At 43.8% G+C, this 27244-nt stretch overlaps 1 protein-coding gene across 4 annotated transcripts in view; it reads right to left on the minus strand.

Moving 5' to 3' along the window:
• Positions 1 to 25974, minus strand: part of SFMBT1 (Scm like with four mbt domains 1) — a 165160-nt gene extending 139186 nt beyond the window's left edge. For 3 of the 4 annotated variants that reach the window (XM_027121075.1, XM_027121074.1, XM_027121073.1), the window contains exon 1: positions 25790 to 25955. The gene's annotated coding sequence lies outside the window, so the exon portion shown is untranslated. Of the gene's footprint in view, positions 1 to 25789 lie in introns of all 4 variants that reach the window. The other variant, XM_027121076.1, reaches the window with a different exon arrangement.
• Positions 25975 to 27244: the final 1270 nt, after the last annotated feature.

Consider the following 27244-nt stretch of genomic DNA (forward strand, 5'->3'; position numbering starts at 1 on the left):
CTGCTAAAAATCCACTGTTTTAGAATTTCATAATACTGAAAGCAATGCAAGAACTATGCCACCAGATAAAAAAATTCTGGACAAGTTCCTTAGAGATTCTTAAATTTGTTCAAAATGTAACAGTATTATACTTACAGAGTCATTAACTCAAGATGCAAACCTCACTTGTTACAAAGCATGTAACACCATCTTACCATATAGAAAAAAAGAGCAGTTTTCTCCATCAAGGACATACTAATGATTTTCAAGAAAATGATGGAAAATAAAACATTGCATTTATGAGCATTTCCCTGTGCCTTATATCAGAAACATTCCTCCAAGTTACTATTGCAAAAAGAAGTACATTTTGTTTTAGAATATAATCATGACCTCTAAAAATCTTCTCCTGTGAAGAATTTTTACTTATAACTTGAAATAGCAGAAAAATCTAGAATTGACAAGAAAAAAAAAAGGTAACTCCTAAGAATTAAGAGTGATTTAAAATTGCATCAGGGGGACTTCTCTGATGCTGCAGTGCTTAAGAATCTGCCTGCCAGTGCAGGGGACACGGGTTTGAGCCCTGGTCCGGGAAAATCCCACGTGCTATGGAGCAACTAAGCCCGTGCGCCACGACTACTGAGTCTGCGCTCTAGAGCCCGTGAGCCACAACTACTGACCCTGTCTGCCGCAACTACAGAAGCCCACATGCCTAGAGCCCGTGCTCCGCAACAAGAGAAGCCACTGCGGTGAGAAGCCCTTGTACTGCAACGAAGAGTAGCCCCCACTCACCGTGACTAGAGAAAGCCCGCGTGCAGCAATGAAGACCCAACACAGCCAAAAATAAAATTAAAAAAAAAAATTTTTTTTAATTTACAAAATAAAATTGCATCGGGATTTCCCTGGTGGTCCAGTGGTTAAGACTATGCGCTTCCACTGCAGGGTGCATGGGTTCGATCCCTGGTCAGGGAGCTAGGATCCCACATGCCACGTGTGCAGAAAAAAATAAAATAAAAAATAAAATTGCATCAATTTTGTTACATTCTACGAAATGATTACAACTGCATATATTACTGTGTTAGCTCTTGTTTTTTCTTTTGCCAAAATGCTCTCACACTTTCATTACTATTAGATAATAATCAGTTAATTGATAGCTTCAATTGCTTTAAGAAAGAACATAGCTTATTTATGCAGCGTCGTTTCCTTTAAAAACAGTCTTGAGATCAGGGAGGAAGACAGCTGACTTGTTGTGCCAGGCATTGTGCGATATAATACCTCATCCATTCCACCACCCTCTGAAATAGTCCCGTTCTAAACAACAAGGTCCTAATGTATAGCACAAGGAACTATATTGAATATTCTGTGATAAATCATAATGGACAACAATATAAAAAAAGAATGTATATATGTGTACAACTGAGTCACTTTGCTGTATAGCAGAGACTGGCACAACATTGTAAATCAACTATACTTCAATAAAAATAAAAAATTTAATATATGGTAAAAAAATAATAAAAAAGTAAAAAAAGAAAAAAAGAAATAGTCCCATTCTAAAGGCCAGGAAATAAGGTTTATTTTATTTTTGGCTGCATTGGGTCTTCGTTGATGCACACTGGATTTCTTCTAGTTGCAGAATCTGGAGCTACTCTTGGTTGTGGTGCGTGGGCTTCTCATTGCGGTGGCTTCCCTTGTTGCAGGGCACAGGGTTTAGGTATGAGGGCTTCAGTAGTTGTGGCACACGGGCTTCAGTAGTTGTGGCTCCTGGGCTCTAGAGTACAGGCTCGGTAGTTGTGGTGCATGGGCTTAGTTGCTCCGTGGCATGTGGGATCTTCCTGGACCAGGGATCAAACCTGTGTCCCCTGCATTGGCAGGCAGATTCTTAACCACTGCGCCATCAGGGAAGTCCCCAGTTAGTGCTTTCTGCACCTGTTTTAAAAAATTCTTCCCCACCCTGAAGTCACAATGATCTTCTCTTATTATTATTACCTAAAATTTTTAAAATTATGCCTCTACATTCAGTTCCTTAATCCATCAGCTACAAGGGAAAGATTCAATTTCATTTTTTTCCACTACATGTAAAACTGATTATTGGGAACTAGATCTGACCCCAGTAACTAGACTCAACCACTGAGCAAAACAGGAAACTAACGAGATTCTTCTTTTGTTGAGGACCTACTATGCCAGCTAGGAGTATTTTACATACCTTATACAAATATGCAATAATTCTGCGAAGTACACTGTTACTATTCCCATCTTACAGATGAAAAAACTGAAGCTAAGAAACAAGTCCAAGGTGTTAAAAGATAAAGATGGGATCCACAACTGTCTCATCTAATGCCTGTGTTCTTTCTACCATACCACACTGTTTTAGGTTAAGAATTTGATCTCTGGATAAAAGAGGAAACGTTTTCATTTGAGGATGCAGTAGTCACTTTACTCTCCAGGTCCGCTAATAAAATGATGCTTACTTTATTTTAATAGTCAGGGAACAGATATTTATTGAGTGCCTATTACCTGCCAGGTATTGTTCCCTACTCTGGGGATCAAGTGATAAAACAAAGTCCCTATCCTCTTGAGGGCTTACATCTAACCTGCTCATAAGTAGTCTCCCATGTCCCTTCTGCATGACCCAGTCTTACACACTTAATAACGAAACACTTCTTCAGGCTTCCCTGGTGGCGCAGTGGTTGAGAGTCCGCCTGCCAATGCACGGACACGGGTTCGTGGCCCGGTTCGGGAAGATCCCACATGCCGCGGAGCGGCTAGGCCCGTGAGCCATGGCCGCTGGGCCTGCGCGTCCGGAGCCTGTACTCCGCAACAGGAGAGGCCACAACAGTGAGGGGCCCGCGTACCGCAAAAAAAAAAAAAAAAAATACTTCCTCAAAAGCAGAGCAATAGGACTGCAACATGTTGCACTGTCAAGTTTAAGGCTGAACTTAAATAGCAACTTGAAGAAATTTCACCATTTCACACTGACAGAACGCCATGAAAGAAAGCATTGCCATGCCTCTTCCCTTCTCCTGTAGCTTATACTTTCACTTTTCAAAAAACATTAGCAATATTTCCAAATTACCTTAAAAAAATGAGCATGACTTCTTGTAAGCAAAATGAGCATACATCTTGTGCTATTTCTTAACCCTTTTCTTTCCCTCTTTAAAAAGATGCATTTCTATGTACAATAAGCAGTAATAAACTTCTGCTTCATTTCTTTACTACAAATGGGATGTCTATGCATATTCAGAAAATAGAAGAATTCAAGAACTAGGAGAGAAACTTCCCCGGCGGTCCAGTGGTTAAGACTCCACGCTTCCACTTCATGGGGCATGGGTTCGATCCCTGGTCAGGGAACCTAAGATCCCACATGCCGTGCGGTGTGGCCAAAAATAAAAAAAAATTTAAAATAAAGAACTAGGAGAGAAAAAGAGGTAACTATTCAGAGCAATGCGAGAGGCCAAGTACTACCTTTATTTTCCCATCACCTGCTTGCATCTGTTTCCATCTTTCAGACAAAGGAAACGCCCTTTCCAGAGGCTCTAAATTCCACCCCTTTCACCCACTTAATAATATAACACCATCAGTTATTCCTTCTGTACTACATTTCCACAGGATTAGTCACATCAGAGGAACATACAAACACTCTAATGCTGCCATCTCAATAATCAAAGAAAACCTCTCCTGACCCCGTCATGCCCTCTAAGAACTCCATTTCTCTGCTTTCCCTTCACAGTAAGAAATCTCATCTCAGAAGCTTGTCTACATGTGCCATTTCCTCACTTCCTCCCCAGTCTGGCTAGTCTATCCTAACACACTGACATTACTCTTGGCCAGATCACCAATGACCTTTCAATCACCAAATCCAATGGTTTCCTCTCTGGTCTCACCAGGCCCCCCATCTATAAAGTAAACTACTCAAAGCATTTTCTCCTCTCAGCTACTGTGACACTACTGTCCTGGTTTTCCTTCTTCCTCTCTGTCCAATCCATCTCACTCTCTTTTGCTGGCTCCTCCAGAATCACACAAACCCTAAATCTTGGAATTCCTCAGAGCTGCGTGCTGAGTTCTCTTTTTCCCGTATACATCCAACATTCTCTTCCTAGGCGATATCATGCAAATTCATGGCACTTGCTCCCTGAGCTCCAGACACATATGTCCAACTACTCATTTGGAATCTCCATTTCAATGTTGCACAGGCAAGCAAAACAGAACTCTAATTTGCTTCTAAACCCAACCCTCTCCAGGCTTCCCCATCTCAGTGATAACCAACCAAGCCAAAAACTTAGAAACTATGGTCAATGGCCCAATCACCCTCACTCCGTCCATTAGCAAATCCTACTGAGTCTACTGTGACCATATATCTTAAAATTAACCACTTCTCTCCGTTTTCACCATCATCCTAATCCAAGCCACCTGGACTATTGCAGTAGCCTCCAAACCGCCTCTCCTTTCGCACTTGGAAGTCTGTTCTCTACACAGCAGATAGAAATCTTTTTAAAGGCAAAGCAGAGGGAATTCCCTGGTGGTCCAGTGGTTAGGACTCTGCGCCTCCACTGCAGAGGGCACGGGTTCAATCCCTGGTGGGGAACTAAGATCCCGCAAGCCATGCGGCACAGCTAGAAAAAAAAAAAGGCAAAATAGATCCTGTCACGATCGTACTTCAAGCCTTTCAGTAACTTCCTAAGTAATAAACTCCAAACTCCTTACCAGGATCTACAAGGCCCTGGAAGGTCTGGTCCCTACTTAACACTCCATCTTCCTTCCAATCATACTCCCTCTGTTGGTTCCTAACTCATCTCAGACTCTTTCCTAAGTACTATCCCCTTGCCCAAAGTGCTCCTCACACAGCTGCTTCTCACCCTTCACATCGTAAGTCTAAAAGTCACCAGCACAGGAAGATTTTTTCTCATCACCCTATCGAGCATGTCCTCATCTTATTCTCTAACATCACTCAGCCTACCAGCCAAGTACTTATCACAAATACTAGCTTCTATTTATTCCCTTACTAGTTTATTATCTCCCTACTTTCCCAAAATACAAGCTTCCCTGTTTGGGTTGTACATGCAGTGCCAATAAATATTTGTAGAATGAGTGGCAGAAAGAAGAAATAATTCAAGGACATAGGAAGGAGAGAAAAGAAGGGAAGAAAAGAAAACATTTCCTATCTATAGCCAGGTTTCCACCAGAGTTTTATAATACAGATTTTTCCATACTGTAAGTGAAAGTAGAGGTTCGCTGTCGGCTAAGTTGAGCCTAACAGTAATATTCTATATATAACCTATTTGTAAAGTACAGCTCTAGCAGCAATCTGTTTATTTTATACTCAGTGCATTTCTATCGAAAGATCAAATTATTGCTTCTCTACAACTAGTCTCAAGAGTTACTAGTACACACTTAAATTTGCCAATGTAAATGAGGAGAAAATTTTGCTTAAAACATAATGCCAAGAGGAGAAAAAGATAATTATAAAATGCAAGCGCTTTATGCCTAAATGCATTAGAAAAAATCCCTCTAAAAGAGCAAAATGTTAATGAGGGGTGATCGGTAAACGGGATACACTGTTATAACCTCTTCGTTTGTGTATGTTTAAAATTTCCCATAATAAAAAGTTAAATAAGAGTAAATGCCTCTAAGAAGTCAAAAGTATCTCGGGCTTCCCTGGTGGCGCAGTGGTTGAGAGTCCGCTTGTCGATGCAGGGGACACGGGTTCGTGCCCCAGTCCGGGAAGATCCCACATGCCGCGGAGCGGCTGGGCCTGTGAGCCATGGCCGCTGAGCCTGCGCATCCGGAGCCTGTTGCTCCGCAACAGGAGAGGCCACAACAGTGAGAGGCCCGCGTACTGCAAAAAAAAAAAAAAAGTAAGTATCTCTGGGTCAAAGCTATTTTCCTAGCTCAAGTGAGCTCTGTTGCCCTCTGGAGACTTAATTTAAATGAACTGATAACAGTTTCTAAAGGTGTTTTCTTAAGACATGGGCTCCTTGGGAGTGTCTGCGGGCCCTCCCACTGGCTCAGTGTCACTGACTTCCAGCCCAGCCTCCTTTCTATGACAGTCTGCAACAACCACAGCTCAAAAACAGAGCAACTTTAGGGGAGGAATAAAATCGTTTAAAAGGAGGAAGTAGTGGAAGCATGCAGAAAGGGAAAATAAATGATTTTTGCTTAAACTTAAACAGAACATTTTTTTCCTAGAATTCTGATAAGGCAATATTTCTGTCTAAAGCGCACTTCAGGGCTTCCCTGGTGGCTCAGTGGTTGAGAGTCCGCCTGCCGATGCAGGGGACACGGGTTCATGCCCTGGTCCGGGAGGATCCCACATGCTGCGGAGCGGCTGGGCCCATGAGCCATGGCTGCTGGGCCTGCGCATCCGGAGCCTGTGCTCCGCAACGGGAGAGGGGAGAGGCCACAACAGTGAGAGGCCCGCGCACCGCAAAAAAATAAATAAATAAATAAATAAAGCGCATTTCAGATGCTGAAAGGGACTTACAGAAGACTAAATGCAAATCCACCAGAGGCCAGCATCCCCAGCCAAAATGGCCCTCCTCCTCCATGACTCCAACATTTCAAAATGTTGCTGCTGTCAGTGGTAGAGATGCTGATGTGAAGGCCTCATTTATTAGGTGGCACAGAGAACAGAAGAATGTAAGCTGCTCTGGCAGTAGTTAATTTTTTTGCTACAGAAATACTCTGTATTTCATAGAAATACAAAACAAAAATCATAGAAGTTTATTTTCAGTTTGTTTAGACTGAAGAAAATAATCCTATTAAGAAAGTAAGGGACTGCAGCTAGTCACAATTTTAAGACTGATTTTATCCTTACAAGTGAATCCATGAACATAATGAGATGGATCCAAACTGGCACATGAAAGATCCATTTATTTAGTTTACAAGTAGAAAAGGATCATCGTTTAAGAAAAATAATTAGCATTACAGAAATCCAAAATAACCTGATGAATGAAATAAGCTAGTACTTGAACATAAATTATTTAATTCACCAAAAACATGATAAATTATTCCCTGAAGGTAACTTTTAACATTAAAAGCCCTTAGAATTTCAGATTTAAGGAAAAAAGCAAAGATGTGAATTTCATAAATAAATTACAGTAGAATTCTAAATCTGTAAATGTAATCACTGCATAGGATTTCATTTTGTCTTTCTTTTTTGGGGGGTAGGTGGAAGAAGTATTTTTTGATCTATCAGTGACAGACCTCACATCCAAGAAACAGACATTCAACCTAAAACCCTAGGCCAATTTTAATTGGGGCCTAGAGAAGCAGGGAAATAGGCAACAGAAGTCCCACTAATTCCTACCATTTCCACTATGATCTCCCTCCACATCTTGAGAGATTTAAATGTTGCCATCCCTAATCAAAAATAAGCTTATCAGTAATAGATTCATGTCATAAATACTGACGAGCACTGAACATGAATATAGTTTGCAATCAAGTACATTTAGACCTTGGTATCCTTGTTCATAAGCGAGAAAAGGAGCAACAAGATGCTGGCAATGTGTCTTGGGGGGTGTGGGGGCGGTAAGAATGATCTGAGCAGCAAAGGGAGGAGCACTCAATCAGAGGTACCGTAAATACAAGCCTGTCACATCTTAGACCAAGAACTAATATCAGGGCTCTGAGTAAGGACTATAATCAGATTAGGAGAGGCCAGTATGATCTTGTAAGTGACAGAGATCTAATCTGGGACACAACTGGGCCTAAACACAGATTTTCTGAACTCACGGAAATGAGCACTTAATCACACTAAGAGATCACGGCCACAGTGAAGATATGTTTCCTGTCGTGTTCCATTTCGAGAGGCTGAGTTCAGTTTTGTGGTTCAACACATGGATGTGACTAGGCTAAGTTGGAATTTAATTCTTAGCTTTTAAGGTTGCACTCATGATCTCAGATCTTACCCTTGCTATTAATTTAGTTTGTCCTACATCTAAGTTTATTTATCTCTACATATGAATTAAATAAATACCACCTGTGCTGGATAGTTTATGTTGGTACTCAGCCCCATGTTTAACATTCTAGACTCTCCCTGAATCATCAGGTGTGAATCTGCATCGCCAGCCCCCCTTGTCAGTTGTGCTCTCACTCCACTCTGGCAGCAGCCCTGGTAGGCGTTCCTGCTTGGCAGTTAGTGAACTCCAGCAGTATAGGTGAAAAATGGTGGTGTGTGGGCTCTACGCAATACCACCTTCCTCTTTGCTCCTCCAGCCCTTCCTTTTGTATCCAATTCCTAGAATCATACCCCCCCCTTTTTTTAATTGACGTATAGCTGATTTACAATGTTGTACCAATCTCTGCAGTACAGCAAAGTGACTCAGTTATACACATAGAATTGTATCCCCTTTTGATTGAAGCACCTAGGAGTGGTTTCCTGACTAGACATTGTCTGATAGCCTACCAAATTCAGAATTCATGTAATTCACAACCCAGGGTGGGGAACTATGCTATAAAATATTCATTCATCCATTCAGTCAACAACTTCTTACTGAGCACCTACTGTAGGCAAGACCCTGTTCTAGGTGCTGGAGATACAACATAGACAAAAATCCCTGTCATCAAACAGCTAACATTCAAGTGCAGGAGAGAGATAATACACAGGCTAGAGAAGTAAAATACACAGTGTTAGATAATAAATGCTAAGGAGAAAAAAAATAATCAGGGACAGGGATATGAAATTTTGCAAGAGGTTAAAATTTTTTTTTTGTGGTACACGGGCCTCTCGCTGTTGTGGCCTCTCCCGTTGCGGAGCACAGGCTCCGGACGCGCAGGCTCAGCGGCCACGGCTCACGCGCCCAGCCGCTCCACGGCATGTGGGATCTTCCCGAACCGGGACACGAACCCGCGTCCCCTGCATCGGCAGGCGGACTCTCAACCACTGCGCCACCAGGGAAGCCCGAAATTTTCTTTTTTTTTAATTGAGGTATAGTTGATTTACAAAATTAGGTACTAAGGGGCTTTCCTGGTGGCGCAGTGGTTAAGAATCCACCTGCCAGGGCTTCCCTGGTGGCTCAGTGGTTGAGAGTCTGCCTGCCGATGCAGGAGACGCGGGTTCGTGCCCCGGTCCGGGAAGATCCCACATGCCGCGGAGCAGCTGGGCCCGTGAGCCGTGGCCGCTGAGCCTGTGCGTCCGGAGCCTGTTCTCCGCGACGGGAGAGGCCACAACAGTGAGAGGCCCGCGTACCACAAAAAAAAAAAAAAGAATCCACCTGCCAATGCAGGGGACACGGGTTCAATCCCTGATCCGGGAAGATCCCACATGCCACGGAGCAACTAAGCCCATGCACCAACTACTGCACTTCTGCTCTACAGCCCGCGAGCTACAACTACTGAAGCCCACACGCCTAGAGCTCGTGCTCCGCAACAAGAGTAGCCACCGCAGTGAGAAGCTCTTGCACTGCAAGGAAGAGCAGCCCCCGCTCGCTGCAACTAGAGAAAACACACGCACAACAACGAAGACCCAACGCAGCCAAAAATAAATAACTAAATAAAATAAATTTACAAAAAAAAATAGGTAATAAGTTTCAGGTGTACAACATGGTGATTCACAATTTTTAAAGGTTATACTCCATTTATAGTTATTAAAATATTGGCTATATTCCCTGCACTGGACAATATATCCTCGTAGCTTATTTATTTTATACATAGTAGTTTGTACCTCTCTTAATCCCCTACCCCTATCTTGCCCCACTTCCTACTGGTAACCAGTAGTTTGTTCTCTATATCTGCAAGTCTGTTTCTTTTTTGTTACAGTCACTAGTTCGTTTTATTTTTTAGATTCCACATATAAGTGATATCATACAGTATTTGTCTTTCTCTGACTGACTTACTTCACGGAGTGTAATACCAGGAGGGTTGAAATTTTAATCACACAGGTCACTGAGGTGATTTTGGGGGAAAGACCCCAAGGAAGCAAGACAGCTAGTCATGCACATATCTCCAGGAAGGCATTCATGGCAGAGGAAACAACACGTGCAAAGGCCCTCAGGTGGGAGCCCCCTGGGATTATTGGAGAGCAGACAGTGGGGAGGAAGTCTGAGAGGTGGGAAGGCTAAGCCGTGGAGCCTTGTGGGATATGACAAAGACTTGAGTGAAAGCAGGAAATTCTGAGCAGAGGAGTGACATCACCTGACTTACCTGTTAACAGAATCTCACTGTGTCAAGGGTAGCCTGGAGGAAGCAAGGGCAGAAGGAGGGGAATCAGTTAGGAGGCTACTGTAATAATCCAAATGAGACTGGATGATAGCTAAGACAAAAGTAATGACAGTGAGGATGCTGAGCAAATTCTGAATATATCTTGAACTCCTATGTGATCATTAAAAAGTCACGGGCTGGTCCCTGAAATTTGCTGAAATCCACAACAACAGAAATTTCTAGGGCTTCCTTGGTGGCGCAGTGGTTGAGAGTCTGCGTGCCAATGCAGGGGACACTGGTTCGAGCCCTGGTCCAGGAAGATCCCACATGCTGCAGAGCAACTAAGCCCGTGCACCACAACTACTGAGCCTGCGCTCTAGAGCCGGTGAGCCACAACTACTGAGCCTGCACTACAGAGCCCGCGTGCCACAACTACTGAAGCCCACGTGCTTAGAGCCCGTTCTCCGCAACAAGAGAAGCCACCGCAATGAGAAGCCCGTGCACCACAATGAAGAGTAGCCCCCCCCAGCAACTAGAGCAAGCCCACGCGCAGCAACGAAGACCCAACGCAACCAAAAATTAATTAATTAATTAAATATAAATAAAATTGATGATGCAGGCAACTGTACCCTCCTAGGTTATTAAAAAAAAAAAATTTCTATCTGACTCCTACCAGGTGAGAATATAATTGGCCAAAGAAAATGTAATAATTGCAAATTAACTTCCTATAATATTCAATATACAGAAAAATTAATACATAACATGCCAGGGTTATAAAAATTTTAATAAATCAAAACAGCAAATAACTCACATATAAGCACTCAGCATAATAACCTCCCTCAGCAATGAAACAGCAAATTAGGGGAACTCAACAGATAACAAAGTAAAAAGTTTGGGGCCCATTTAGGATATACTGTAATCTTGCCAAGCTGCATGCTTATGGACACAAGTTAACAGAGTTTCCCCTCCATCCCCGTGTTCTGACTGCTGCTCACTCCAGTTCCAGGCAGGTCCCAATGAGCCTGCCTTCAGTTTCAGATATAATAGCCCAAGATCACTGTAGCTAGTTGTTTGTTTCTTCTGGTACTCTCAAAGAGGGAAAGTTGGTGGGAACCTCACCAAAGTTAAACAGCTTCAGGAGGAAGCAGCACTAAAGATAAAGGCTTGGAAAGGGATTTGAAAAGGAAAAGTTCAGAATTATTTTCTTATTTTATACTGGACCTTGTCTCCATTAAAAACTGAAATGTCGGGGCTTCCCTGGTGGCGCAGTGGTTGAGACTCTGCCTGCTAATGCAGGGGACACGGGTTCTAGCCCTGGTCTGGGAGGATCCCACATGCCGCGGAGCAACTAGGCCCGTGAGCCACAACTACTGAGCCTGCGCGTCTGGAGCCTGTGCTCCGCAACAAAAGAGGCCGCGATAGTGAGAGGCCCGCGCACCATAATGAAGAGCTGCCCCCGCTTGCCACAACTAGAGAAAGCCCTTGCACAGAAACGAAGACCCAACACAGCCAAAAATAAATAAATAAAAAAATCACAAGTGCCACATGCTGTAAGTTAAATTCAAAGTCCAATAAACACTGTTTAAAAAAAAACAAAAACTGAAATGTCTTAAGTCTGAGAAAGTCTTACACTAATAATATATAAGTATTCAAAGATTACTCACTCCCTGACCTTTACTCCCACAAACATTATTCCACAAAAACCATTTCTCAAAATAACACCCTACAAAAATGTTAGCCCCTCCTCCCAGCCCTGTCAAACTATCTTCCATAGGAGGCACTTTGTACCTTTCTGACAGCACTTAAATAAGCACTAGCTATTTTGTATCATATCTTATCCTGGTACTATAAGCTTCTCAAGGGCAGGGAATTTACTCAACTTTGTATTCCCTAAACTCCTGGCACCACCACTTTATGAAGTTTTCTGAATAAATTTCTATGTCAACAGATCATGGTACCTCCAATTCAGTAGAAAGGAAAAAACCACAACTTTCTAATGCAGCAATAACGTTCCTGCCTCCAGGGAGGGGTAATGTCATTCTCACAAGAGAAGGAAATTCAGTGCCCACTACCTCGAGGTGCCTCAAGGTCAGCACTGCTGACAGTCCTGGTGTGCACACTGACCAATCGGGAGTGCCTTTTTCACCTGAGAGGGCGTTAAAGCAGAGTTTCTGTGTAAATTTATTAGGCATTATCCACAGGTAATTTGCTTGCTCTACAGTCCTCTTCAAATCCTCTGACGTTAAAACAAGCCTTCAAACCATTGTTTCTTCCACCTGTTCTTTAAACATTGAACGGTCCAACTTGCCAGGCTACCCTGTTGCTTACAATGCTTTTCACAATATAAGGAACTTGGCTAAATCTAATTGCCGATTTCTATACTTCTTTTTCCTGAGATCACTTATTTATTTATTTATTTATTTATTTTTTTGGCTGCACTGGGTCTTCATTGCTGCATGTGGGCTTTCTCTAGTTGTGGCGAGCGGGGGCTACTCTTTGTTGTGGTGCGCAGGCTCCTCATTGCAGCGGCTTCTCTTGTGGTGGAGCAGGGGCTCTAGGTGCACAGGCTTCAGTAGTTGTGGCGCATGGGATCAGTAGCTATGGCTCTCAGGCTTAGTTGCTCCGCAGCATGTGGGATCTTCCCGGACCAGGGATTGAACCCGTGTCCCCTGCATTGGCAGGCGGATTCTTAACCACTGCACCACCAGGAAAGTCCTGAGATCACTTTCTGAAGGCACCTTATCAACCCATAAGAACTTGCTTTTTGCCATACTATGTTATGCTGTCTCTTTGCCACAAGTCCAAGTCTACAAGTTGCATCCTTCTGTCTGCCTTCATGGGTCAAAACTACTCACTAGAATACAAAATAAATGGCAGAAAGAATGCCACAGCAAAGCAAACGCACTTGACTCCGGAAAGCCCATAGTGCACTCAGCGGCTGCAAGCCCCTGCAGGGAAGGGCACTAGCACTTGTGGACCAGCAGTGCCCGCCCGTTGCTGGCCCAGTGTGTGCACCCTCTGCACAAGCGATGACAGCCCTGGGTTAGGAATATACTACCATTTTTTGATGACAGTATTTTAGAGGCAATGGCAGTACACAGAGGAGATACTGATGGGGGTATGAATGTAAGCTCTGAGGGAGTGTTCTCAAGTTCTTCCAATAAAGGGTAAGAAGTAAGAACTCAGATTACTGAAATATAATAACACTTTAAGATTCAGCTACATAATGCATCAAGATTCCAAATTCAGTTTCTTCAGAAGTTCCGATACTGGAACCATAGCATTCTGTTTAAAATTCCTTATCAAGTAGCTCAGATAAAAAGCAACTTAAAAAAAAATTAGCTGTATTACTGCCAATGAACAAAATACAAAAAAATTTCCAGAAAATAATTTGTTAGCCGATCCATGCTGCTGTGATTTTCTCAAAACCAAAACACAAACACAAATAAACTAAATTGATAACAAGCAGCACACACACAGGTCTTGGGCTTTAAAGGCATGGTTAACACCTCAGTCTGTAGACATCTTCAGACATCTCAGCCTCCCAAGACTCGGCTGGGAACTCTGCCCCCTCTACCCCTCCTGCCCCACAGGAAGGGGAAGGAGTGGCAGAGACTTTATCTCCTGCTCCCCTTATTCTACTGCACCCAGTGCTGAAGAACAGTCTACTTATACAAACACATTAACTCAGAAAAAACACATTCAGTATTAGAAAGTTTGTCTTAATCCAAGCAAATGCAGTTATCATTATTAGTCCATGACACTGTTTATAGCATAAAAAACTGGAAATACTGACTGAATAAATTATGGAGCAGCCATTAACAGACTACTAGGCAATCATTAAAAGAACAAGGCAGGGCTCCCCAGGTGGCGCAGTGGTTGAGAGTCCGCCTGCCGATGCAGGGGACACGGGTTCGTGCCCCGGTCCGGGAAGATCCCACATGTCGTGGAGCGGCTGGGCCCGTGAGCCATGGCCGCTGAGCCTGCGCGTCCGGAGCCTGTTGCTCCGCAACAGGAGAGGGCACAACAGTGAGAGGCCCGCGTACCGCAAAAAAAAAAACCAAGGCAGATCTCTGTGAACTTGGATATATCCAAGACATTTTAAATGAAAAGAGCACTACCAATTGAGTTTTTTGAAGTGGGTGGAGAAATATATATTATACAAATAGAATTTTTCTGGAAGAAAACAAAAAAAACTAGAGATAACAGTGGCCTGCAGAAGGGACTGAGGGAACTTCCCTAGCAGTCCAGTGGTTAAGACTCCAAGCTTCCAAGGCAGGGGGTACGGGTTCGATCCCTGGTTGGGGAACAAAGATCGATGCCGTGTGGTGTGGCCAAAAAAAAAAATTGTACAGAACGGACTGAAGGACTAGGGATATCAGTAAAGGAGTACTGTACACTCTTTTTCACTATTCAAAAAATATTTTACTACGTACCATGTATCCCTGTTTAAAAAAAAAGATTAAGGGAATTCCTTGGAGGTCCAGTGGCTAGGACTCTAGCTTCCACTGCAGGGAACACAGATTTGATCCCTGGTCAGGGAACTAAGATTCTACATGATGCGCGGCCATGGAGTGGCTGAAAAACAAGCAAACAAACAAAAAGATTAAGTACTTAAGTCTGTGATTATGATAAAAACAAAGCAATGCAAGAAAAAGTGATGCCTATTAAAAGAATTTATTATCTCTAAATTCTTTGTGGCAACATTTGAATTCAGTAAAACGGGTGGGTGGAGGGGTGGTATAGGAAGAGGTTCATTCTACCCACAGTAACTTTCAACTTTTTGCCAACCGTGATAAAAAAAAAAAAGTGTATACTTCCTCCTCAAACCAAGATGCAAAAATCCCTTAAATGTTTGGCTCCACTGTAATCAAAGTTTAAATGATTCAAATATATTAATAGATCTGCAACTAAAGTTCAATTACATTTTACATGTTAATATCACATACTATGAGTAAACAGTTTTACATAATATCTTTTCGTTTCTAAACAAAGAACTTCAGAATTACTGAAGAGTCCAAATTTTCTAAAGTCTCTCCAGCCAAAAATCAGTTAAGTAAAAAACTAGAGTATTGACTCATTTTTCCTTTGTGCATGGAAGCAGAACAAAATATATCAAACCAAAAAAAAAATTTTTTTTTTCATTAAAAAATAGAGGGTTTTTTCCCCCATAGCGTCACAATTTCCAAAACTTCTCCATTTCCAGGCAGGACTGAGGAGGGGGTGGGAAGGATTATAGGCAAAGTCTAAGTCTGGTCAACCCTCTTTCACTTCTGTGCTGCCTCCCCTGTTCTCAGGTACCCCCAGTCCTCATACAGATACAACATCATCAGCACTCCCACCACAGTAAGAGCATCAATTCAATTAACAATGGTGGGAGGACAATGGATCCACTGGATTTTATTCTGAAGCTCAACCTGGGGCTCATGCACCTGCAAATAACAGGCTCTCCTTAGTTACATGAGGGCAAAGGAAGTATCAACAGAATTGCCCCATCCTACGCTCATATAGAACCAGACTGGTGATTTCCTCTCTGTAACTACTATCATGAAAAGTAAAGCAAATGACTGGAGCTAATGCCCTTCAATTTGATTTTTACTAATGGAAATCCATTTGTGTCAAAGATCTGAAGATGGGCAGTTATCCTCGAAAAAGTGATGTTATAAGTTATAAAGAAAATGAAGTTGAGGAAAGGAATGTGGCTCACCTAAAACAATAAACAGATACTCCAAGCTGCAAAATATGACAAAATATTGACTTCTCATAAAAAAAAAAATTCTGAAGATTCAAAACTAAACTATAATACTGCCCCCAAATCTCCAGAGTTTAAAAAAAATTTTTTCTTAGATCATCTACAAGTTGGTTGTTTATTCATACCTCCACGTAACATATATGTATTTGCTACGCCCCATTCTCAGTACAGGGATGCCATGCTGATTAAAGGACAGACCTGGTTCCTATCTTCATGGAGTTTACAACAGCAAACAGAAGAACAATGCATTAGTGCACTGTCTAGTTTTCCCACAAGGAACAATAAGGGAAAACATTCCTGGAGTAGGTTTTAATATTCTCTACAGTGGGGCTCTAAAACACTTTATAATAAATTAAACTTTTAAATTTAAATATTAGAATGAGCTAAAAATAAGATAATTTCACATAGTGATAAGTGCCATGAAGAAAACCAAACAGTAATGAGACATGAAAAGCCAGGGGAGCGGAGGTAAGGATGTTTAGGAAAGGTTTCATTACTGAGCTGACCCCTCTGATGAAAAGGAACTAAATGTAACAAACTCAGTGTACTTGGAGGGACAGAAAAGACATGTGGCTTGATTGTGGGAAAGCAGGCGGAAAACTGGCAGAGGTGGGCAGGGAACAAATCACAAAGGGCATTACAGACCACAAAAGGAGTTTGGATTTTATTGTAATTACTATGGAAAGCCACTAGCAGGCTCTAAGCCTAGGAGTGACAAGACAGGATCTGATTAAACATCATAGTTTCTTGTTTAGCAAATAATACATTTTAGAGTAGAAATAATGTTATAAATGATGGTGTTGCAGTATTGCTTCTATGCTTTCGTTCAGCTATAATTCATCTACTGTCTACTCTCTGCTACGTTGTATGCAAGGTACCAATAAAGAATAAAACAGGGTCTCTCATCATGAGCTCTCAATCTGGTATAGACACTGAACAAATAATTACAATTGTAATATTCACAAGAGGAGAATATGTAGAATACTGTGAGTACCCAGGGCAAAGGGTAGTTAATCCGGCCTGGAGAAGTCCAGGGAGGAAAACTCTACAGGAGACCTGAGTCTTACAGGACAAGCAAGAATCTCCTTAGTGTAGTCCCCTAAGCACAACACCCAAACCACTGGTGGAACATGAGAAAATTTAGGGGCTGCTGAAGACTTTCTTTTCAAGTATTTACATAGCATCATTAAGGTGGAATGGGAAAAAGAGTTAACATATAAAACATGAAACTGCAACTTCACAGGTATTGCTTAAACAGGATTTATTAAGAACTTCAAAGGTACAAACTTCTAGTTATAAAATAAGTCATGGAGATGTAATGTACAGCATGGCGACTATAGTTAATAATATTGTATTACACATTTGAAAGTATCTAAGAGAGTAAATCTTAAAAGTTCTCATCATAAGAAAAAAATTTTGTAACTAGGTATGGTGACAGATGTTAACTAGACTTATTGTGGTGATCATTTCCCAATATATACAATTATCAAATCATTAGTTTTACACCTGAAACTAATATAATGTTGTATGTCAATTATACCTCAATTTAAAAATTAAATTTTTAAAAAAAAATTTCACTAGCATTTGGTTTTCCCACAACACTGAATATGTGGGTAGTCTAAATATCACCTCAACAAGTGGGTCTGTGCTCTCTGTATATGTATGTGTATGTGTGTGTGTATGTATGTATGTTAACCATTGTGTACTGGGGTTAAAAACTTTTTTTAATACCAACATTTTTTGCAGCCATTTTTATACTTAAGCCAAGACAACCTTTAATCAAAATTTTCAAACAGATTTTGAAAAAATTCCAAATACTCTCCACTTAAGACTCAAAAGTTATGAAAATTTTCCTGATTTGTTTTATTTTTCTATACATATGTGCATATATGTATACTTTATGAGCCATTTGAAAGTGTTGAAGACATCATGAGACATCATGATACCTCAGCTCTAAACTCTTCAGCTTGCTTCTCCCAAGAATAAGGGCATTCTCATATATAGTCACAACACCATTATCACACTTAAAAAAAAAAAATTCTTAATATCTCCTGTTATGAGGTACATAGTTTGTAAAAATTTTAAGTACAAAGGCTTTGTTGAGAACCTTGGGAGTTCCCTGGCTGCCTAGCGGTTAGGGTTCCAGGATTTCACTGCCAGGGCCTGGGTTCAATCCCTGGTCAGGGAATTGAGATCCCGCAAGCCACATGGTACGGCCATAAATAAATAAATAAGAAACTTACTGAAGGAATATATTTGGATAAAACGATTAGACTTACTATTACTTGTATTTCATTATTTTTATTTTTAAAATGTAATAATGTTTTATAAAATTTAAGTTAAAAAGTCAAAATTTTAGGAACTTCCCTGGTGGTCCGGTGGGTAAGAATCCATGCTCCCAGTGCAGCGGGCCTGGGTTCAATCCCTGGTCGTGGAACTAGATCCCGCATGCATGCCACAACTAAGAGTCCGCATGCCACAACTAAAGATCCTGCATGCCGCAACTAAGATCTGGCGCAACCAAATAAATAAATAAATATTTTTAAAAATAAAATAGTCAAAAATTTAAAGTAAATTTTTTAAACATTGAAAGAATAATTATGGTAATCAAATATGGCCAAAAGCATGAGATTGGTACGTGCGAGACTGATATTTGGGGAGCCTTGTGTTAGTGGAGGACACACTGGACATGCAGAGGAGAGTATGTGCAGAGGACCAGGGTGTAGGCGTGGCTGGAGGGACGGGCGTGTGTGAGATGGGACTAAGCTGGGCAGGTGAGGGGACAAGCTCCTCAAGGATTCTGTGCACATTCCTGAGGAGCCTGCACTTTCCCCTGCTGGCAGCAGAATAAGTTTATGTGATAAAATCAAGTTTGTTTAGAAAGAGCTATCTGGCCACAGTGTGTCAGATGGATTGGAGAAGGAGGGGCAGAGGATGGAGGGTATGGACAACCATTTGGAGGCAACAGAACATATTTTTAACTGCAAATATTTAACATTTTAGTTATATTATGGGCTGAACAAACCTGCTATACTGGTAAAGGAACAAAACAAAAACAGTAAAACTAAACTAAGTTTACTTGCATGTTCATGTTGTAGAAAAGCAGCTTTTAAGAGAATAAGATAAGTTAGTAGAGACTTCCATAAAACTTGAAAGAAACCCTTGGGCACTTTTGAAGGTTTCAGCATTTAAAGGAGTTGGCTCTTTTTAATACCTAGTTTCACTTTCCAAAGTGGCTTTCCTTTTCCTTGGCAAGATTCATCGCGGAGTTAATTTTATATTTACCAGTCACAATTAAAATAAAACCAATGGGAAAGAGGTGGGGTGCAGAACAGATCAAGTGATTTTCCGACAAGCAGAGTGCCCTCAGGCAGTACTGAGCAACTCCAGAAAGTTCCACTTACAGAGTCCAAGGACCAGATACCAGCTCTGCCTCAGAAGAGGAAGAGGGCAGCACCAGAAGGCCTAAGTGGCAGGACAGGATACTGACCCTTCACTCCCCTTCCACCAGAACTCTAGTTTTACTTATTTTACATATTGGGTTTCCCAGAAAGATTTCACTTAACAAAGGGTCCCATAGCTTCTAAAAATGTTTGAAAGCCAAGGAGTCAGAACTGCACATTCTTAAGTAAAGGGTTGGTAATTCAAGAATAAAACTCAGTTCCACGGGAAAGCTGTTGGGGGAAAAAATGGAAGCCATCACTAAGAAGGAAGGTAAAAAAAGAGACCTAGGCAGATGGGCCGGCTAGAGGAGTAGCTTTAAGGTAGACTGAGGGATTCTGTTCAGGATCTGTAGATTTTGAGAGGCCAGCAGAGCATCCAAACTGGACAGGCCCAGAGAACAGAGGATATATGGATCTGAAGCTCAGCAGAAAGGTTTAGGGGGGCATAAGGGCTAGATGAAGTCTAAATGTGGGGGAATCCACCAAGGGAGGGTCTGAAAAGGTCACAGAAGGCAAAAAGAAAAGGGTCTGCCTCGAGCTAAGATTGTGTGGAGCTAGTGGCACATAGGGCCACTTCAGGAGGAGACCCTGAAGTCTCCTTCAGGGTCTGAAGTGGGCAGTCTGTCCACAGAAGAGCAGGCACAGGCTGGACTGGCAGGGGTGGTACTCAACAGAGCAGAAGCTGCAGAAGGGCAAAGGGACCAGAGTAAAGGGTACTGGCCAGGAAGCAAAAGACTGGACAATGGGTCCAGGCTTAAAGGGGCTGGAACTCTTTGAGAGGAAAAGGAGGTTAACAATGAGGTCAAAGATGACACAGGAAGAGTAGGGAAGCCTCTCAAGGAGGTGGCGGAAAAAGAATACCACACCAGAACCTGAGGTTTCAGTAGTATAGCTGCTTTGGAAAGAGCTCCTCTCAAAGTTAATAGAAAGCCAAAATCAGGGTAAAGGTCAAGGGGTGGGCTGGGAGGAGAAACGGTTTTCAGAACCCTGTTGTGCCTTAAAGCTCTGGATCTGGCTGTAGGAGTCATGGAGCCCTCCTCAAGCACTCACAGCAGAGAAGGAAAGCCACCCTAGAAGGCAAAGCCAGAAGAGCCCACCCAGCCACTGCTTCCCGTGTCACAACTACTACTGGCAACAGAGCCATTTAAAATTTCTCTCAGTTCACCCAGGAGCCCTTAAGGAAAGCCAGGCACAGATAATGCCTAAGGGCAGATTAAGTCTGTTTCCCAATTTGTGTACAGTGTTACTTGTAGCAATATTAACAATAATAAAAACTTACGTATATTTTAAATGCAAATACAAACCATGATTGAGGACTAAAATCAACTTCAAAAGGGAAACAAATGAAAATAATAAGCATCAACTATATTAAGAGGTCAAGGGGTTCAGATATCATAAATGACCATAATAACAATCAAATACCCAAAGTTTTTCATATTTCTAGCTTTAGCTACTAGATCACCTACCCCTGCCCATTTTGCTCAATAATAAAAATGAAACCTGGACATTCCTGGTGGCACAGTAGTTAAGGATCCACCTGCTAATGCAGGGGACAAGTGTTCGCTCCCTGATCCGGGAAGATCCCACATGCCGCAGAGCAGCTAAGCCTGTGCGCCACAACTACTGAGCCTGCGCTCTAGAGCCCGTGAGGCACAACTACTGAAGCCCGCACGCCTAGAGCCCGTGCTCTATAACAAGAGAAGCCACCGCAATGAGAAGCCCATGCACCGCAAGGAAGAGTAGCCCCCACTCACCGCAACTAGAGAAAGCCCGTGCGCAGCACCAAAGACCCAACGCAGCCAAGAATAAATAAAATAAATTTTAAAACTATTCTGGGTAAAAAAATATATATAATATTTTGGAATTAAATCGAAGTACTTGTTGGTTAACACTTTAAACTGAATTTCAGCAGGAAAAACTCTTGAGGTATTTTAATGACTGATAAATTTCTCAGTCCATCTCATGTTGTCATTCCAAATACGACTGTCCTGCACTTGCAGCTGCCAACAAACCTCCCTCCATCTCTCATCTAAGACCCTCTCCAAATGTCATCTCAGCCCAAAACCAACTTTCCCAAACCAAGCAGGTACTCTCAACTGCCCTATCCACCCCAAATCAGTCTAGTGATTAACCTTTCTCTAGATTAAGCAAACACACCTGCATGCAGCACTGTACACCATGTTAGAAATGCCACTGTATAGCCTTTACCCACACAGCCCAGTGCTTGGCTCTGCAGTTACTCAACTATCAAACCACAAAGTTCAGCAGAGACCTAATACCTTTAGCACAATATATAGACAACATTTCTTTTTAATTATGTCCTTGAGTGATGATCTAAAGTCAAAAAGAGCTGAATAAATTTATAAACATCCTCTTGAATAAAAGAGACTAAAAAATAACTACAAATCTTTAGGTGCCTTTCAGCAACAGGCAAAGATTTACAATCAAACTTGTTAAAACGTCTACAGTAAAGTCATAATTTTTCTTTTAATAACCCGTCTTCTTATCCTCTCTCCCACTTTTGTAAAGCTTAAAAATGAACTTGTAACAACCTGACCACATCCTTTCTATTGTAAACATTTTCCAATGGGGCCAGTTCCACTTGAAGAAGTATACAGTCATATCAAAATCCCACTCCCTGAAGTCTAATGGTTCAAAATCTCCCAGGTAACCAAAATCCCCAGAGACTTTCAGCCAATTTAACAACTATGTACAAGAAGAAATTTTTTTTTCAATTACAAAACATTCCAGTTAGAAAACAAATTCTATTTACAGAGATAAAAATACCCTGCCATAACAAAACCATACCATTTACTGATTAAATGTTCTTTCATTCTCATTTAAATTATTTTGAAATACTGGTTAACAGCCAAATAAATCCAGAAAGAAAAGTTTCAGGAAATTATAAGATAGAAAAGATTTAATAAAAAATATTTAGCATTCAAAATACCTGCCTTATGGTCTTCTGCTTTCTGGATTGTATTCATTTCTTTAATGTGAACATGACATGAAGTCATAATAAAAAGGCCAATGAAGTTTGGACAGTTCAGCTTTTCTATAGACTTCAGAGTCAAAAGATATCAGCTTCTACATCATCATTCTACAGCTAAGCCCAGTCTAGTCACCACTGTGAAAGCAAAAGTACCCTACAGAAGCAGCAAGATTATGAATAAGAAAAGCATTTTTAAAGAGAAAAATCATAGTTTACAAAAAAACAAAAGACGGAATTCCCTTTCATATGTGCTTCTCATTTTGCATCTCTTCAGTTGCATCTCTCAAAAATTTAACAAATTTTAAGTTAAATATCTGATAATGCCAAAGCTAAGAAATCTAAAAAGAGCCACCAAAAAAGGAAAGGAGGAAGGAAGGGAGGGAGGGAGGAAGGAAGGAAGGAGAGATAAAAACTGGTGGATCAATAACAACTAAGTGATGAATTACTTTCCTAATGATGCTATGAATCTTGGGGTAGAGTGACCAAATTCAGCTTAGTTTTTGGCTAACTGTCTGACTTAGTCACAGAAAAACACAATTATTCAGCAGAATCATTTCACAAAAGAAAATCTTTGAACTTTGTGGACTACGCCCCATACATCCCTAACACAGGCCTCAGACAGTTCCCAACTTTGTATCACACAGATGGCCATGCAGTAGAAAAACACAGACCTTTGTGAGAACTAACAAGAATTCACTTACAACCTCTAACTCCTCTCCTTTAGCATTAGAAACAAGAAAGGGTACAAGAATATACTAAAAGGCATTTGGGTAGGATAAGCAAATTGCTGAAGTACTTGCTTCAGGGGGGGAATGTAAAAAACCCAACTTCCTAGGTCTAACACAAAAAGGTATCTTAATCATGTTGAAATTAAAAAGAAAAAAACACCTGATACAACTTTTAGTTACTTTTTGTTTTTGCTTTCATCGCTAGAGTTTTAATGATTTGATAAACCAGGCAAATACCCTGCATATATAAATCAAGTTAATTGCCGTCATTTAAAAGGTTGTTAAAGCTTTATGCCCACATTCTTTAATTCACTGAACTTTAAAAAATCCATTTTCATTTAATTTTCTCAGCAAATTCTAGGCTTTAAGGAACTGACTCATCTACTGACAACTTAAATCTGACTTGTTGGGAAAGTTTATGATTCATCCTTCAAACCTAATGTCTGCAAATATACCTGTATTCCAAAAACGAGAAATAACAGATTAATACAGGCCCCATGTCCACAAGGACTCCCAAAAACCACAGATCCAAACCTGCACAGTACTGCCTCAGCTAAAAAGTGATCTTCTGACTAAGAAGTCTCCCAGGTCAGAATTTTTAGTTATTTTAGATATTAAAAAAAGTAAGAATTGTTATAAAAGCATCAGGATTAGGGCGAAAACGACCATGACCATAACTCCAGGTTTACACACATGTTGTCCTTCAGTTTATTAATACTGCCCCCTTTCACCCTCAAAAGAGTTCTGCTGCAAAGCAAAACTTACCAGTGGTGATGGAAGTCAGTATAGTGATCACCTTGGGAGGGGGAAGGTGTTTACTGAACGGAAAGAATGTAAAGAGAGCCCTTCGGGAGGCTGAAAATACTCTATATCTTAATCTGAGTGTAGCTACCAAAGCGTATACATACGTAAAAAGTCATTGAACTCTATGTACTTAAGATTTTACTGTAAGTTAGGCCTCAATAAATAAATGAATAAATATATATATATATAATTTCAAAAACATATTAAAAAACATGTGTAACTATCTTTCCAGATAATTACATGAAATCATCCAGAGCTCCCAAGATATTTTCTCTAAATGTATTTTAATAAAGATGCACATTGTGAGCACTTTTATGTAGAACCTTTCAAAGTACAGACCGAGATTTTTTTAATCGTTCACTTTAAAAAGTCACCGAATTTTAGAACTGAAAGCAGCAGAATAATGATCCACTCATCCTCTAACTCTGCAAATAAGGAAAACCAAATCTGTAAAGGGTAAGAAACATACCCAAGATAAGACAGCTAGTCAATGACAACAGCAGTAATGTAACTGTTTCCTGATCTTGGGCCACTCCCGTTTCCACCAAGCAGTTACTTTTCTGACATTATAAACAAATCTCAACTCTGAATCTACCTGTGGCCTAGAAAGATTCAACATATCCCTCAAAACACGAGGCCAACAGGCCCCAAAGTGTATGCAAGAAAACACTCATCTTCCTTCCTCCTGTCAAGACAGTTGACAAATGAACAATTACATTTTCAAGCATTTTGCTTGCGATGCAATAAAGTGTGACATCTGAAAAATATGGTTCCAGAGGAGAAGGCATATGCAGGGATTGACAAAATCCATTTTATTTCCTTTCAAATCTCTCTGATGGTTTCTTGGTTCTCAAGACTATATCACTGCTAAGTAGGGCTCACGAAACCTCGCTCAGGGCCGTCCATCCGCATGGCTTTGAGAGAACCGCTGGGAATAACCCCCACTAAATAAAACGCCTGGCCCTGGCAAGGGTGTCCTACCCCAATCCTGGCGCATAACAAAACGTGCAGGTGACCTGTCCTTTACGGCTCAGTTTTAGAACCCAGTGAGCAGCTGACATCTTGTGAAAAACTTAACATACATCCTTTCCGCGGGAATTTATCTCTGTTCTCACAAGGCGTTTCTGCTCCCCACAGGGCAGGCCTGCCTTCTCAGGACACTCTGCTCGCCTCTCCATAGCCTCTTTTCAAGATCCAAAACGAGACTTTAAGAACAGAAATCGAAACGGTCACGGACCTCCCGAGCGGCAAGCCCGGCTGGGGTCGAGCAGCGGGCTCCCCGCAAGCCCTCGGCCCGCTCGCGCGGCGCTAGGAAGGCCCAGCGCACTCCACCACGCTGGCCCGAAGCAACCGGTTGCGGCGGCCGCTAGACGCTCAGCGGCCGCCTCGGCCCTGCGAAGTTCGGACCTCCGCGCGGGCGGCGCGCCCCCGGGTCCTGCTGCGGGTTCGCGCCCCGGCCCGGAGCGAGCCCGGGGGGCGGGTCCGCGGGGGCTCGGCGGGCGGGAGCGCGGGACGCGCGGGGAGGGGCGCGCGGCGGGCCCAGCGCGCCGGGGAACTTGGGCGCCGGCGTTGCCGCCGCCCGGCCACTTTCCTTTCACGCCCCAAGGCTGCCGCTCGGCGCGCTGTCCGCCCGGGACGGCCGGCCGCCGCCGCCGCGGCGAGGCGCCCAGGCGCGCTCCTGCTGCCCGGCAGGCCGGCGCGCGGGGACGCGCCAGGCCGCGCGCGGGCGCCGCGTTTCCCCCCCACACACACCCGCCCCGCCCCCGCCCCCAACGTGCTGCCGCCGCCCGTTGGCGCCTCAGACCGCGCGCCCGCCGCCCTTCGGCTCCCGGCGGATTTTCGTTGCCAAAGTTGCGTGGCCGCCTCGAGGGGGACGCCGCGCGGTCCACCGCCCCGGCGCCGCCGCCGCCCCTTCAGGCCGCCGCGCGGGAAGGCCCAGTCGGCGGCCCCGCTTTTTTACCTGTCGGGAGTTTTCGCGCGCGCACTCGCTCGATCGCTCGCTTTTCCCTTCTCGCGCTTGTTTTCTTTCTTTTCTTCTTTTCGTTCCCCCGTGCGGGCGCTTTTTCCGCTCGCGCCGCCTGCACTCGCCCGCTAGCGCCCTTCTTCCTGCTGGGCTCCGCGGAGCGGGGCGGCCGGCAGCTCTCCCCGCCCCCCTCCACCCGCGCTCCGGCGGAGGCGGCGGCGGCGGCGCTCAGCGCTCCGACTCATTCCAATATGGCACGGGCGCAGGGCGCATGCGCCCGCGCCCCCCCACCATCCGCGCTCCTCCCGGCAGCCCGCGCCCCTCGCGCCGCACGCGTGGCGCCCCCCGGCCTGGCCTCCCAGAACTCGCCCGCTTGTCTTCCCGCATCGCTGGGCGGTTGCGGGAGGCGAGGCGGCCGCGGACTGGGGTCCTGGGGGGTCCAGCGCCGCCAGCCGCCCCAGCCCCACGTGCCCGCAGCCCACAACTTGCAGCGGACACCCCCGAGGCCGTGGCGCAAGGCAAGCGGCGGCGCCTCCGGCCCCCGACGGCGCTGCGACCCCGCGCTGCCTGGCCCCGACAGGGAGACGCGCCCCCAGGGACCCAGCGCCCACCGTGTCCCTGCTCCAACCCACGAGGGAAGGGCCCCCGCGCCTCACCTCGGGTTGTGGACAGAGCCCAGGAAACCGGGTGGCGTCCCTGTGTAGATTTTGGTGTCCGAGCCGGGGGAAGCGCGATGCTGTCGTCCGCACGTGACAGCCTCCGGCAAGATGGCATTAGCGGAGAAACGGACCGAGCGACAGCTGGATACCAGATCGGCGCGTGTCGCCGTGGGAGAGGGCTGCGTCCTCCCGCCTGGCCCACGTCGGAGACGTGGCGCGACCCTTGAGATCTGAGAAGGCACCCAAGTGCCCCCTGTCTGCGAAGTCAGACCCGGACCCCCGGCACACCCGGTGTCTCTAGGCTTCCGCAGGAGGTGCCCTGTAAATCCGAGTTTTCCTGCCGCTCGGGGCCCCGGCGAGGGGGCACAAGACGGCTGCCGAATTCCGCCGGGAGTGCAGGGGGCCCGGGGTCGGGACAGAAGCTCGAAGGTGGCTACAAGCCAGCCCCGCAACCCGAGGTGCCCACGGGCGTTATGTTCCCCGAGCTTGCCCCTTCCCCAGCGAGGGCAGGTGCCAGTGGGACACCCCTATCCCCACCTGCTCTGGAGAGTTCCATGCAGGAAGGAGTCCCTGTGCCGTGGAGACCCAGGAGTGCCTGGACTCCCGGGCCCAGGGAGGAGGTCTCCAAGAGGGCTTTGACGGCTTCTGCCTTTCGGGGAGGAGGAGGCGCCCCCACCGCAAGAAGGAGGTCCGGGGTGCCAAATGCGGCTCAAATCATTTCCTACTGACCTCAACCATCGCGCTGGAAAATATTACCCCACTTTACAGACAAGAGTTGCTCAAAGTCACGCTG

This window comes from Aethalodelphis obliquidens, unplaced genomic scaffold, assembly GCF_003676395.1.
Source record: "Aethalodelphis obliquidens isolate GAN/ISIS:26980383/991018 unplaced genomic scaffold, ASM367639v1 scaffold22, whole genome shotgun sequence".
NCBI lineage: Eukaryota > Metazoa > Chordata > Mammalia > Artiodactyla > Delphinidae > Aethalodelphis > Aethalodelphis obliquidens.